Consider the following 12,723-nt stretch of genomic DNA (forward strand, 5'->3'; position numbering starts at 1 on the left):
GATGCGTTCAAGAGCAATAAGTTAAAATAGTTATTGTTAAACTCTAACCTAGAAAAATCAACATTTTGTTGCTCTAATGCCTCATACTCTCTATGTTCTAACAAATATATGCAGCCTTGTTTCCCTCCTGTCATTACTGAACTCTATTAATTCATTTGAAAACTCATTACACAGTTTTGAACAAAGAAAATCTTGAGAACAGCATCTCAACAGATGGCTAAAAATAGCTATTCGGCTATCCTTTGTAATCCTAAACGCTCTCTAAAATTCTTGAATATTACGCAAGTGAAGGGTGTTTATCTACTTTAGAATGAGGAAGACAGCTTTCCTCACTGAACGAACTGAAAGCAAATCTTTTGTCCGAATACTTAAATGCCTTGGAAGACATTTCCCCCCCCCCAAACTTGAGCTAACCCACTGAAGGATTTTCATTTGTTAAATTTACTTGTGATCATATTAAAGTAATGAATATAAATCATACAAATCATATTGAAATAATGAAAAGGCAGTTTTCTTAGTGCTTCTAAATTCAAATGAAGAAAACAGATCTGGTTTTCTAATTGATGTTAGCCCTAAAAGTTATCTAGAGAAGACAGGGATAATGCAAGAAAGTGGAAAGTGAAAGTACAGCATCTTTCAGTTTCATTAGAGATAAAGCTCTGATGCGTAGGAGGGTGTGGGAGTTAAACCTGTATTTATAATTGAAGAAACTAACGCGGTTCTTGCAAGCTCTGTTACAACCATAACTAAGCCACAATATAGTCACTGTTGTAATTACTTGCCATAGAAATAGAACGTTAAATCAATAGGGCTCCATTTCTTTTTTTTTTAAAAAAAGAGTCTTTGTGCTATTTTCCCATCTGCACAAATGGCAAATATTCCCAAAGGTGTAGAAACCTAGAAGATGGTCCACTCATCACAATTACAGCTCTTTCTACAAAATGTAATTAATAAAACCCCCAAGTATTTACAAGATTTTTGGAAGAGGACTAGCTTACAAAACCTACAAGTTGTGCTTGGATTGTTTCTGCAGAACTTAAAGGCACATTTAGGGTGACCAGATGTCCTAATTTTATAGGGACAGTCCCGACTTTTGGGTCTTTTTCTTATATAGGCTCCTATTACCCCCCACTCCCATCCCAATTTTTCACACTTGCTGTCTGGTCACCCTAGGCACATATAATACTAGTGTTCCCTTTAAAAAAACCCTCACAACTAACACACACACAAAACCAGACACACCTGTAAGGGAATATGAGTTTGGTGTGACAACCATGAAATGGAAAATTTGTATAAGGCTATTGACAGGACTTAAATTCTCATGTATTTCCCGGAACCCCCCATGTCCCCCCCCCCTCCCCTATTCAGGGCTTAGGGCTTCAGCCCCATAGGTTTAAAAATATTTACTGAAGCTCTGCTCTGGACAGCTCTGGCTGAATTTAAGCCTTGGCTATTGATCATATTACATCTGGAAACAGCATCTTGCACAGTGGGGGGTTGTTATGATATAATGCTTCTAATGTAACATGCAACTTCAAAATGTGTAGGAGTTGAGTTTTTCCAGAATCAGTCTGACCTGGAATTCTTTGTCTCCAATTTCTCAGTATTTTCTGAATGTAGCTTTAAATAAACTCAATAAACTAAGCTATTATATATCTAACTTGCCGGTCTGGGCTCTTAACTTTTAATCCAAAACATAACAATTGGGGAAATAAAACACCATCACCAACCCCCAAAGACATTTCTACACTGGGGAAAATTTAGCTGCCAGGCTTGTATCAGTGGCTGCTATTGTTTGTTATAGAGTCATTCAAAGGCCCAAATCCCATTCCCAGCTAAGTTAATGTGTTTTGCTGCTGAGTTCAGTGGGAATAGGATTTGACCCAGTGTAAAAAGCTGCTTTTTAAAAGTGACTTGCAAAGAAAAACATACAGGTTTGTGCGCTTATTTCTCTTTTATGATGCATAAATAAGGTCTGAAAGAATAATTATTTATTTGCTTGGCTTTCTATTTGATTTTTACATTAAAAATTAGGAATAGAATTTTCAAAAAAACATTAACTAGTGGCCCAATTCTACTTCTATTAAATGCTGGATGCTTTTGAAAATCCTACAGTTGGGTCTTGTCCATCCTGTTTTTCCTGGACAACTGAAGAACTATATGTCATGATACCCAAAATATCAAGAGAGTGAAACATGAGCATTAAAATTAACCACTAATTTATTTGATAGCTTCTGAAATAGTAATGAATACATTTCATCCTGTACTATGCTTAGTTATACCGTGTTCAATACTAGTTCAGCTATACCCATTGTGAGGAATGGGTGATTTTCTTAGTGTAGATAAGACAATAGCGTTTTTTAGGCTAGACAGGGTCTAGAGATATTTAATGTAAAAAAACCCAACAACTTTAAGAAAAAACAAATCCATCCAGATCTTTATCCACTAGAAAGAAAGAAAGAAAGAATCCACACACATTTTCCCCCCTGTACAGGTCACCCACATACTAATAATACTTTGAAAGTTCATAACACCATCCATCAGCCCTTTGCAAATATGGATTAATTTTACAATAGTCCTATAAGATAGAGTGGGAGAGATTATTTTTTCCACTTAAAAGATGGAGAAAATGGCACACAGACAGGTTTAGCATTTTTCCCAAAGTAACACACCAAACTGGTGGTAGAGCCATGAGTAGAACCCAGGATCTGCTGAATCCCTGTTGGACACATGTTCTCTCGGTCCTGTATGCACAAAACAATCAATAACACCCAAGACCACCATACGCAAGTATGAAAAAATGCACACACAGTCTGATTTTATATTAAGCAGATTGGGTTACCAGCAGGAAAGGGGTATTTTGAAATTTTCAAATGACTTCAGGTTGGATGGCAGGTGTTGCAGTCCCAGCCATCTCTAAATGAACTGCAGCTGACAATTTGTATCAATACAATATAATATTAAGGTCTGTCTTTCATGTAATGTTATTAAATTTCAAATAAAGCTAATGTTTATCTTTTTATTTAACTTGAGTTTAGAGAGCTCTTGATTGGTGTCCGTTTACTCACAGTATGTTTGCATTAGAGAGCAATGCTTGACTTGTGTAGTATGTAAATGGTGGGTCCACAAGTTAGTTTACCTTTTACATTTGGCTCCTAATGATCAGATAAAAGCCTGATTTCCATGTAAACAAAGGTACATTTTATGTAGGTGTAGCTTAATAGCTTTCCCCTTACAATGCTAAAACGAAAAAACGATCATAAGCAGTTTGCCACTTAGACATTTACATTTAAACCATGATTTACCCAAGTGATATGTTTCCCCCTGCACCACACCCCCAGAGCAGACAAGCTTGTCTCTGTCACCAACAGAAGTTGGCCCAATAAAAGATTTTACGTCACCCAGATACCAGTCTGAAGCAGACAGTAACACATTTTGGATCATCTGAATACCCCGCAGTGGAGTCAATACCCTTCCCCGTCTCAACAGCAGAACAAAATCTGCCAGAGTTTCTTTCGTGTTGATGTAATCTGGTACTGGTAGGGTTTGTAGCGGTAGTTCTCAAGGTACCTCGGGCCATATCTACACTACAAACATTGGCCACCGCAAGTTATGTCAGCATAAAGCCGCCATAGTTAGTAATATCACTTGTGCGCATGTATACTTGGCTCCTTGTGACCTTCTGAACGTACTCACCAGAAGTGCTTGTGTCTATGCACAGTGCTGTGTACCATGGGTAGAGATCCCACTGTGCACGATCTTTTGGGAAGTTTTGGCAATGCGTGGTGGAGCAGAAACAAGTTGCTCAGGAGTGACTGGGAACAAAGGGTCATGTTCCCAGCATGCAATTTTCTCCATCCCATATTGTCATCTATATCCCATAATATTAGCACCTTTTAGAAAAAAATCCAATGAACCCACAGGGCCCTCCTTGCTGTCCGCCATTCCTGACAGAACCATTGAACCTGCACAACTCTGCACTATTGTCATGAGTATTGTAGGCACAGGACACATGATCCTCCAGTATTTGAAGAGCTGGAAGAAGAACCGAATCAGCAGGAAACATGGTGATTTCTTGGCAGACAGATTGCTGTAGGACATAGCAAGAACCAATTTAAGGTTGTTGGTGGCATTCACAGAGCAGCTGCAGCTGTGCCAATTCTGGGTCTGAGAAACGAGAACTGACTGATGGGATCACATCATAATGCCGGTTTGGGTCGATGAGCTGTGGATGCAAAACTTTCAGATGTGCAAGCCCATGTTCCTGGATCTGTGTGCCAAACTCACCCCAGTCCTCCCATGCAGGGACACCAGAATGAGAGTTGCATTGACAGCAGAGAGGCAAGTGCCAATTGCACTGTGGAAACTTGCAACAGCGGATTCCTTACCAGTCAGTGGAAAATCATTTTGGAGTTGGCTGAAGTCACAGAGGTCTGCGGAAGTCGTGGATTCTGTGACCTCCGTGACCAAACCGTAGCCTTATGAATGACACTTGCATTTTTAAGAATACAGAACTTTTAGAAAACTACAAGCAGGGACACTCTTTCCTGACTGGCAGATTACCATTGGTGATGTTGAAATGCCAGTAGAGATCCTGAGGGACACAGCCTACCCGTTGATCCCCTGGCTCATGAAGCTGTGCTCCAGCCACATCAACAGCAGCACCACAAGATTCAACTACTGGCTCAGCAAGTGCAGAATGATAGTTGAAGGTGTTTTCGTTAGATTGAGGGGATGATGGCATTGTTTATTCACAAGATTAGATCTCAGAGAAAAATATCCCAATGGTTATAACTGCCTGCTGTGTCCTGCATAATATCTGTGATGCAAAAGGAGAAAAGTTGCTGCTGTATGGAAGTGGATTGGCTGTCTGCTGAGTTTGAACAGCCAGACAAAGGTCTAGTAAAAGAACTCAATATGGAGCAATATGGCTGAGGGAGGCCTTCAGAGAGTACTTTAATAGTGAGGCACAGTAATGCGTTGTGGTGTACTGTGCTTTACCTGGCCCTCCTATTTTGGGGCCTGTTAGGAATTGTGTGCTGCTTGGTGTACATTTGTGAAAATAACACTGTCAATGTACCTATTAATTTTGTGGTGCTTGCTGTGCAATTATGATTATTACACTGTGTGTCACCAATCCTATGAGTTGTGTCATACTGTACAGTAACATGTAACTAGATGCTTTCAGCTCTAGGTTTTTTGCTGCCCCAAGCAAAAAAAATTTTGGCTGCTCCCCCCCAGCCAACTGCACCCTCCTGCTGCCCCAGCCCTGAGTCACTGGTAACTCGCTCCCAGGTAGGTCATTCAGCAGGAATTTTGGATGTGCACAGAACACAGACAGGATTGGTTCCCATATGGTTACAGAACTGCAGTAAAGTGGAACAATTTTCAGCTTGTGTGATTGAAGGCTATCTGGATGCATATTATAAGACTGTCCTACATAAACGAGGAAAAGTTGAGGTGCCTTTATTATTCTTTTGTTTAATTCTTTGTTTCTATGGGGAATTTGCAAATGCAATATCACTGTCTTCCTTTTAAACAAATAAAACTAAAACTTAATAATAATAATAAAAAGCAATGGTTGTTGAAAATAGCAATTCCAGTCCTAATAACCACTGGGAAGCATTTCTTCCTCAATTTATTCTACTTTTTCTACAGCAAGTTACAGTGGATCAGTATATTTGATTTGGGAGAAATGAAGTAATAGCTGCCCAAATTGAGCTTGAGCACTCCTGAATTTTGAAGGTGTTCAAATCTGGAAGGCAGGTGCTAGATTTCCTTTCTGAATATTAGCTAAATCTGGAAAAGAAAAGTAAATTTCTGCTTCCATGGCTCAGAAGTGTCAATCCTCCTACGTGCCTGGTACTGTATCTAAAGCTGCCCAGGTGCTAGTAGAGCCTCCTCTCCCTTACTTTTCATTTTAAATTCTAGTGGGATCTCCCTTGCTAGGCTTCAGATAGAGAGGTGCACTGTCCATTTAGTCCACCCAATTCTTTCTTTGGGGGAGAGCCCAGGGCTGGGGTGGCAGGAGATGCGGGTGGGGGGAGAGCCCAGGGCTGGGGAGGCGGGGGGGTGCAGGTGGGGGCCAGAGCTGGGGCAGCAAGGGGTGTGGGTGGGGGAGAGTTCAGGGCTGGGGCAACACAGAGGTGCGGGGGAAGCCCAGGGTTGGGGCGGGGGGGCAGCAAAAAACCTAGAGCTGGCTCTGTCCCTACCATTCACAGCAAGCTGCAGCATGGGGTTTCAGTTCCACACTCCTTCCCCCTCCCTTTCCTGTTAATTGCAGCCAAGGGAATGCTGGGAAATGTAGTTCTTTCCCTGCTCCAGAGCTGGCTCTATAGGCAGGGAGCTAACCAAGGAACTACAGCTCCCAGGGCCCCCCATTGGTTCTCAGCTCCCATGCTAGATTCTTGCGCCCCTGCAAATTTGCTGCCCCAAGCAACTGCTTGCTTTGCTGGTGCCTAGAGCTGGCCCTGAGTACCACTAGGCATTCTGCAGCATATGTTGTGAACTAATAAAAATGAATTCTTTTCCAAATAATAAAATTTTATTCAGTAACAAAAACAGTGTGTGTGTGGGGGGGAAATCTGTGCAGCGTAAAAGCAAATATATGCAAAACTTAATAAATTAATAGTACAGAACTTAACAAGGGCAAAGAACCTTCATGTCCATTTATCTACACATATATCAACCATGGTTCTCACAGGTCAGCATATGTGAAGCTGTGGCTGTCAATGTTTCGCAGAATGGAGGATGGGAATGCCCCTGACACCACATGGAATGTTGATGGGGAGTGGGGGGAGAGGCTGTAGGGAGATGCTGTAATGGAATTCTGCATGGACTGCAAAGGGAGGCGAGCCTGTGATTGTTGAACCTGTAGGTCCACAAGAGTCTGCAGCATCTTTGTTTGTTGTTGGAGAACCCCCATTATGTCCTGGTGCATCTTCCTCTCCTTTTTCCTGCTGGGCCTTTCCCCAGTCTGCTCTTTCCTTCTCAATGTAGCCCGAAATATTCACCTTCCAGGCCCTCTGCTCATGGTCTGGCACAGCACTGGTTTGCAGGATCTCAATGAACATGTCATCCCGAGTCCTTTTCTTTCTCCTCCTCATCTGGCTCAGGTGTTTCATGAGCAGCTGCAGATAAAACACACAGAGGTACCATTGTCAGTATAGTCACAATGGAAAGTGAAAGTTGAGGTTCAGGACTCCCTTCCTTTGCTCTCCAAAGTTTTAAGCAAGACATGCTTTTTGACATGTCTGCTTCAAAGTGTTTGTGCACAGCACTGCACTAGCCATTGTGAGTTTGGTGCTCCAGGGATGAAGGAAATGCGGAGGAATTGCTTGGTTGGATGAAACTATGAGTATAGGGCAATGGCACTGAATATAGTCACGGTTTCCCACAGGCAGTGGTGATTTTAGCTGATATCTCAGGGTAACATAGCACAGTTGCTGTTAGCACCCCAAAGCCTATATGCTGCTAGCCTGTTAACTTTGGCAGGCTCCACTGCAGTAATCACAGAGTGGTGTGGGAAAGTGTCCTACCAAGGAGGAAGAAATAAGGCTGCCATCCCTAGAAGCCTTTGGAAGAGGATTGCAGAATACCTCCATGAAAGTTGTCTCAAGATCTCTCAGGAGGATTCAAGGGACATCCCTGTGTACATAAACAAACTGCTCCGCATGTCCCCTTGAATCTAACTCTACAGGGGAATGAAAAGCAGAGGATAACTCTACTTCTCTTTGTTGAACTGCTACCTCTTCTAGTCTAAGTACATTAATGAAAAATCACTAGCTAAGTCCTACTAAGTTGGGGATGCCAACAGGACATCATTGTAATGGGAAATTCATTTATACACTTACCTGAAGTTTTTCCCCCTGCATCGGGCTCACCCGTGCTCGACTAGTGGGGCTGACTGGACTGTGGTTGAGTCTCAAACAAGTCCTGGCTCATGGCATAGCTGGACCCCACCAGTTGCATTTCCCACATCCTTTTCCTCCTCCTCCTCCTCCCTGTTCATAGCAGATGTCTGGGTCTCAGTCTCCTTTGAGGTACCGATGGTGGCACACGGGGTGGTGGTGGGGTCTCCATCAAGTATGATATGCCATTCTTTGTAAAAGTATCAGGTCTGAGGCTTGGCAGTGGATTAACTGTTGGCCTCCCTGGTCTTCTGATATGCCTGCCACATATCCTTCACTTTCATGTGGCACTGCTGTTCATCCCTTTTCCTGCATTCCCCAGGCAATCTGCTCATTGATGTCCATTTCTACAGCTGCTCCACAGCTGTGCATCCACAGCCTCTTCTCTCCACAGGCCCAGGAGATCCAATATCGCTTCTCTACTCCAGCTGGGCAATCAGGAAAAGGCATTTCAAAAATTCGCAGGGTTTTAAAGAGGGGGTAGTGTGGCACTTCCAGTCTCTGTGAGCATAGATGCCGACTCCTTGGCTGGAGCACCCACGGAAAAAAATTAGCGGGCGCTTAGCACCCACCGGCAGCCAGCTCCCACCATCCCTCCCAGCGCCTCCCGCCCGCTGGCAGCCCTGCCAATCCACTTTACCCCCTCCTGCCCAGCGTCTACTGCCCGCTGCAAGCAGCTGTTTTGCAGCATGTGGGAGGCTCTGGGAGGGGGGAGAGGGGAAGGAGTAGTGGACACGGGGCACGCTCCGGGGAGGGGTTGGAACTGGGTGGGGCCCTGGCAGAAGGGGAGGGGGACTGGGGTGGAGCAAGAGTTGGGACAGGGGTGAGGCCTTGGGGGAAGAGGTTGGGTGGAGATGGGACCTGGGGCAGAGTGGGGGGTTGAGCACCCCTCCGGCCCGGAGGAAGTTGGCACCTGTGTCTGTGTCCCTTGAGCAGTGGAGTTCACAACTGTGACCAGAGTGGTCAGTATTGGGCATCGTGGGACAGCAGCTGGAAGACCAAGCTCAGTATGTTGCCCATTTGAGGAGGTAGTGTTACTCTGTGGCACTGACAGCACGCTTTAATTGGGGGAGACAAATGTAAGTGTAGACACATGTACAACTAGGTCAATGCAAGCTGGCTTACATTGACCTAACTTTGTAGTTTAGACCAGGCCTCAGTATGGGGCTTTAGTTAAGGCAGGAATAAGTGTTGCCTTAATGTCCCCCTTTGCATGAACTGCTTTCGGCAGTGGCATTTAAGGGGAGAGAAGATGCTCCCTCATTCTACTCCATGGTATTTAAGCCAATTTTCAGAGTGAGGTATTTGGTACAGATATTGTTTTATATCGTCTTAAAATGGGTTGTGTGTTATTAGTGAGGAAGCAAGAAAGGAACTAAAAAAAAGGGAATAATTGGGAAATTTGGGGGCTGCTCTAACTTGTGTTCTGCTGCAGGGTCCCTTTATGGGCTGTTTTGCTGCAGCCCAGAATTGGAGCCAGTCTCTCAAGTATTTGAAAACGTGGAACCCAATAGCTGAACTACTCCACCAAAGAAACTCAGGATCTTTGTCTCCTGAGCTAATATATTCAATTCTGGAGTATTTATCCTTAACTGGAGATGATTTTCTGTTCCCACTATCTTGGGGGATTGTAGATTTAACTTGTTTCAGCCAGAACGTATCTAAGGCCTTGTCTGCACTAGCAGGGTTTGCCGGATAGCTACACTGGCCATCTTTACTCCACTCATGGATTCATTTTTTCATATGGTTCTGTGTGTACGTTATTCATATATAAATAGTTATGGACATAAATATAAAGTTAAATAAAAATATGTATATTTCATTTAGTAGACATTCTTATTTTAATGCCAGGGATAAAACACCTGTTCCAGCAGTTAGTGTTAACATTAAAGGCACTTACATGTATAAATCCCCTTGGGGCTGAAATGAGAGAACATCCCTTAGGGGTTATTGGTAAATTAATTAACCAAAAAGGTTAACAGTTCAGGCCATGGTACAATCTCATCTCAAAGCACAGGAATTCATCCTTACAACCTCCATTTTCATTGCTAAAATTTGCATGGCCAGATTGAGAACAATTCACTGGAGGCTGCTTCTGTTTAGACTCATCTTATTAATGTATAAACCTCTGTGCATGGGGATGAGGATAGACATGTCTATCAGCATAATTTCCAAAGTGTTATTGAACTCTACCTCCACAATATACAAAAGCTTGGTTTTAAACTTCATACATGAGAAATATACCAGAAGCTAGAGAAAATTAACCCCCCTACAGTTTAATTTAAAACAATATAGTGTAAGGACAAAAATACTTGTAAAAGACCAAATAATCTAACCCAGGATTTTTCAAATGTGGCCACCGTGGCAACATGCGGCCACCAGGGGCTTGCAGTCACAGGCGCCTGGGCTCTGATGGGGTGGGGGGGGAGGGCAAACTAGCGGGCCCTCCGCCTCCCTGTTGCTCCTGAATATACTTCCTTGGTGTTGGTTGCTGGGGCCGCCAACAGGGGTTAGGCCAACATCTGGGGCACCACACTGGAGGAGCTGAATTCCCCACCTTCCTGGGGTGGCGGGACTCAGGCTCTGGGCTTCAGGCCTGGGCTCCAGCTGAGTGGCAGCAGGCCCCAGCCTCTAGCTGCGGGGTTCAGGCTCTAGTCCCCAGCTGCCTCCCCCATCCTTCCATCCAGGGCTTAATTTGTCCCCAGGCTTGGCAGGGCTGAGTAAGTCTGCTGGGAAAAATGATACTTGTATATTGGTTAATATCACTTTTCACAGCAGACTTACTAGCTAGCACTAAATAAATTACAATGATTTGGATGCGTCTATGTGCATATTTATTTGTTTTTCCTAACGCTAATTAATTATTTTAGGAAAAAGTGTGAGCGCGGCCACCAGCAAAAGTTGATGGCTGCATTTTGAGGCCACCAAAAAAATTTGTCCTGAGAACCCTAATCTATGTTAACAATAAATGATTTAGAATAGTATGGCAGAAAAAAAATTTAAAAATCTAGTTTACTTTTCTCGGTGCATTTTACATTGATCTCAGCTTGGACTTGGACAATAAACTAGTCACTTCTACATTAGTTTATAGTCAGATCTGCTCTCAGGTTGTGAAGTACAGTGACCAGGCACACAGCTGCAATGTTTGAGCTGCAGACCCTTCAAGAGAAAATATATTTATTGACAGAGCAAAGTTTGGATCTACACTCAACTTGATATTTGTCTGTTATGCAGTAACTTTTGAACACATCTGATTAATTCTAAAATTTCAAGGAATGATCAACACATCCCTGGGCAGAAGAACCCTATTTATTTTGGTGGAAATCAGAAAAACAGATGAGGGGAAACGTGGGGCATGCAGAGCCCCTTGCATCTGGTTAGCAGAGCCAAGAGCTTCAACCACCTCTGTAACTTTCTATAGATCAAAGAACTGGTTGATGGCAGCCATTAACATAGTCCAGCACAACAATGCCTTCCAATACAGTTGAGAAATGTTAACACAGTGAGTAACTTATCTCCCACACAGAAAGAGAAGAAATAAGAATGGGGACAATGGTATAAGGGGAGGGGGACAGAGAGCCCCTGGGCAAGTTGTGGGGGGTGTCTTGGAGTGATTGCAGGAAGTCCATGAAATAGAGGGGAATGGCACAGAGAGAGAGAGGAGAGAGAGGAGAGAGGTGTGTGTGTGGGAGGGCAAGAATAGAAAAATGCAATGTCTGTAATAAATCAGCCTATGGAAGCAACAGTGTCTCTCTCTCACATACACACATGAGTGATATACAGGCCTGTCGCATCTTAGGTGCATTTAACTTGCGCGATTTCAGCTTTACGCGGTTGGCAAAAAACAAAAAACAAAAAAACCCGAAAAAAAAGAGAAATAATTTAAATACTGTTTCTGTAGTGTGCGATTCCGCCCGCCATTACACTCAATGTAATTTTGACTATACGCGATTTTCGCTTTAGGCGCTGACTGCGGAACGTAACCCCAGCGTAAGATGAGACAGACCTGTACTAATTTCATGGCTATACGCCAACATAACTTGCATCAACCAAAGTTTGTTGCATAGACATGCCCCGACCCCCAGAATTAAAAGACTAAAAATAAATAAAAACACCTATTTCCATTGTTGTTGTTCTTTTTAAGGAAAATATTTCTATTTGTCTAATGTTTTGTAACATTTGTTCCTAAACTGACCTGACAATTAACATTAAGGCCCTAGTCTTAATGTTAATGAACTCCACAGGAAGGTCCCTGTGTCCATGCAGAGCCCCACTAAAGTCTGTCTGTTCACAAAAAGTTGCAGTATCAGGGCATAAGATAAACAAGCTGTTGCTGCTGATGATGATGTATGTAAAATGTAACCTAGTTCCATATGTAGAAAGTGCAGTTTGGTTGTGGTATAGGAGACTCTAACTGGCTTTCTAGTTACACTTTATATAATTAAGTAAGCATTGACATTTCAAGGGGAAAGAAACGGCTCCACCTGCTATGTGGGCAGCACTGAGACACAGAAAGACTTGTGTCCTGCTGTGAAATAATACACTGGCATCAATGGGATATTGTTTGAAAACAGATTTACAGGAATGTTTAATTGAAATAATTCTGTCATGTTTTTCCTTTTTTTAATAAATGTTTTTTAAAAAGGGAGAAAGAAAAAAAACATTGTACAGAAGAGAAGTACTCCCTTTTCTCACAACACTTTCAATCTCCTTTCAGTTTATTTCTCCAGAGGTGACTGAAATTTGCTATCTGATCCCAGATTTGTGAAAAGAGTACCTTGTGTAGATTTCTCATCACAAAATAAATGGATGA

The 12,723-nt window shown here is 42.9% G+C and overlaps 1 protein-coding gene across 4 annotated transcripts in view; it reads right to left on the reverse strand.

The window, feature by feature from the left end:
• Positions 1 to 12,723, reverse strand: part of BCAR3 (BCAR3 adaptor protein, NSP family member) — a 188,442-nt gene that overhangs the window by 67,779 nt on the left and 107,940 nt on the right. The gene's annotated exons all lie outside the window — the stretch shown is intronic.

This window comes from Chrysemys picta, chromosome 8 (genome assembly GCF_011386835.1).
Source record: "Chrysemys picta bellii isolate R12L10 chromosome 8, ASM1138683v2, whole genome shotgun sequence".
NCBI classification, from domain to species: domain Eukaryota; kingdom Metazoa; phylum Chordata; order Testudines; family Emydidae; genus Chrysemys; species Chrysemys picta.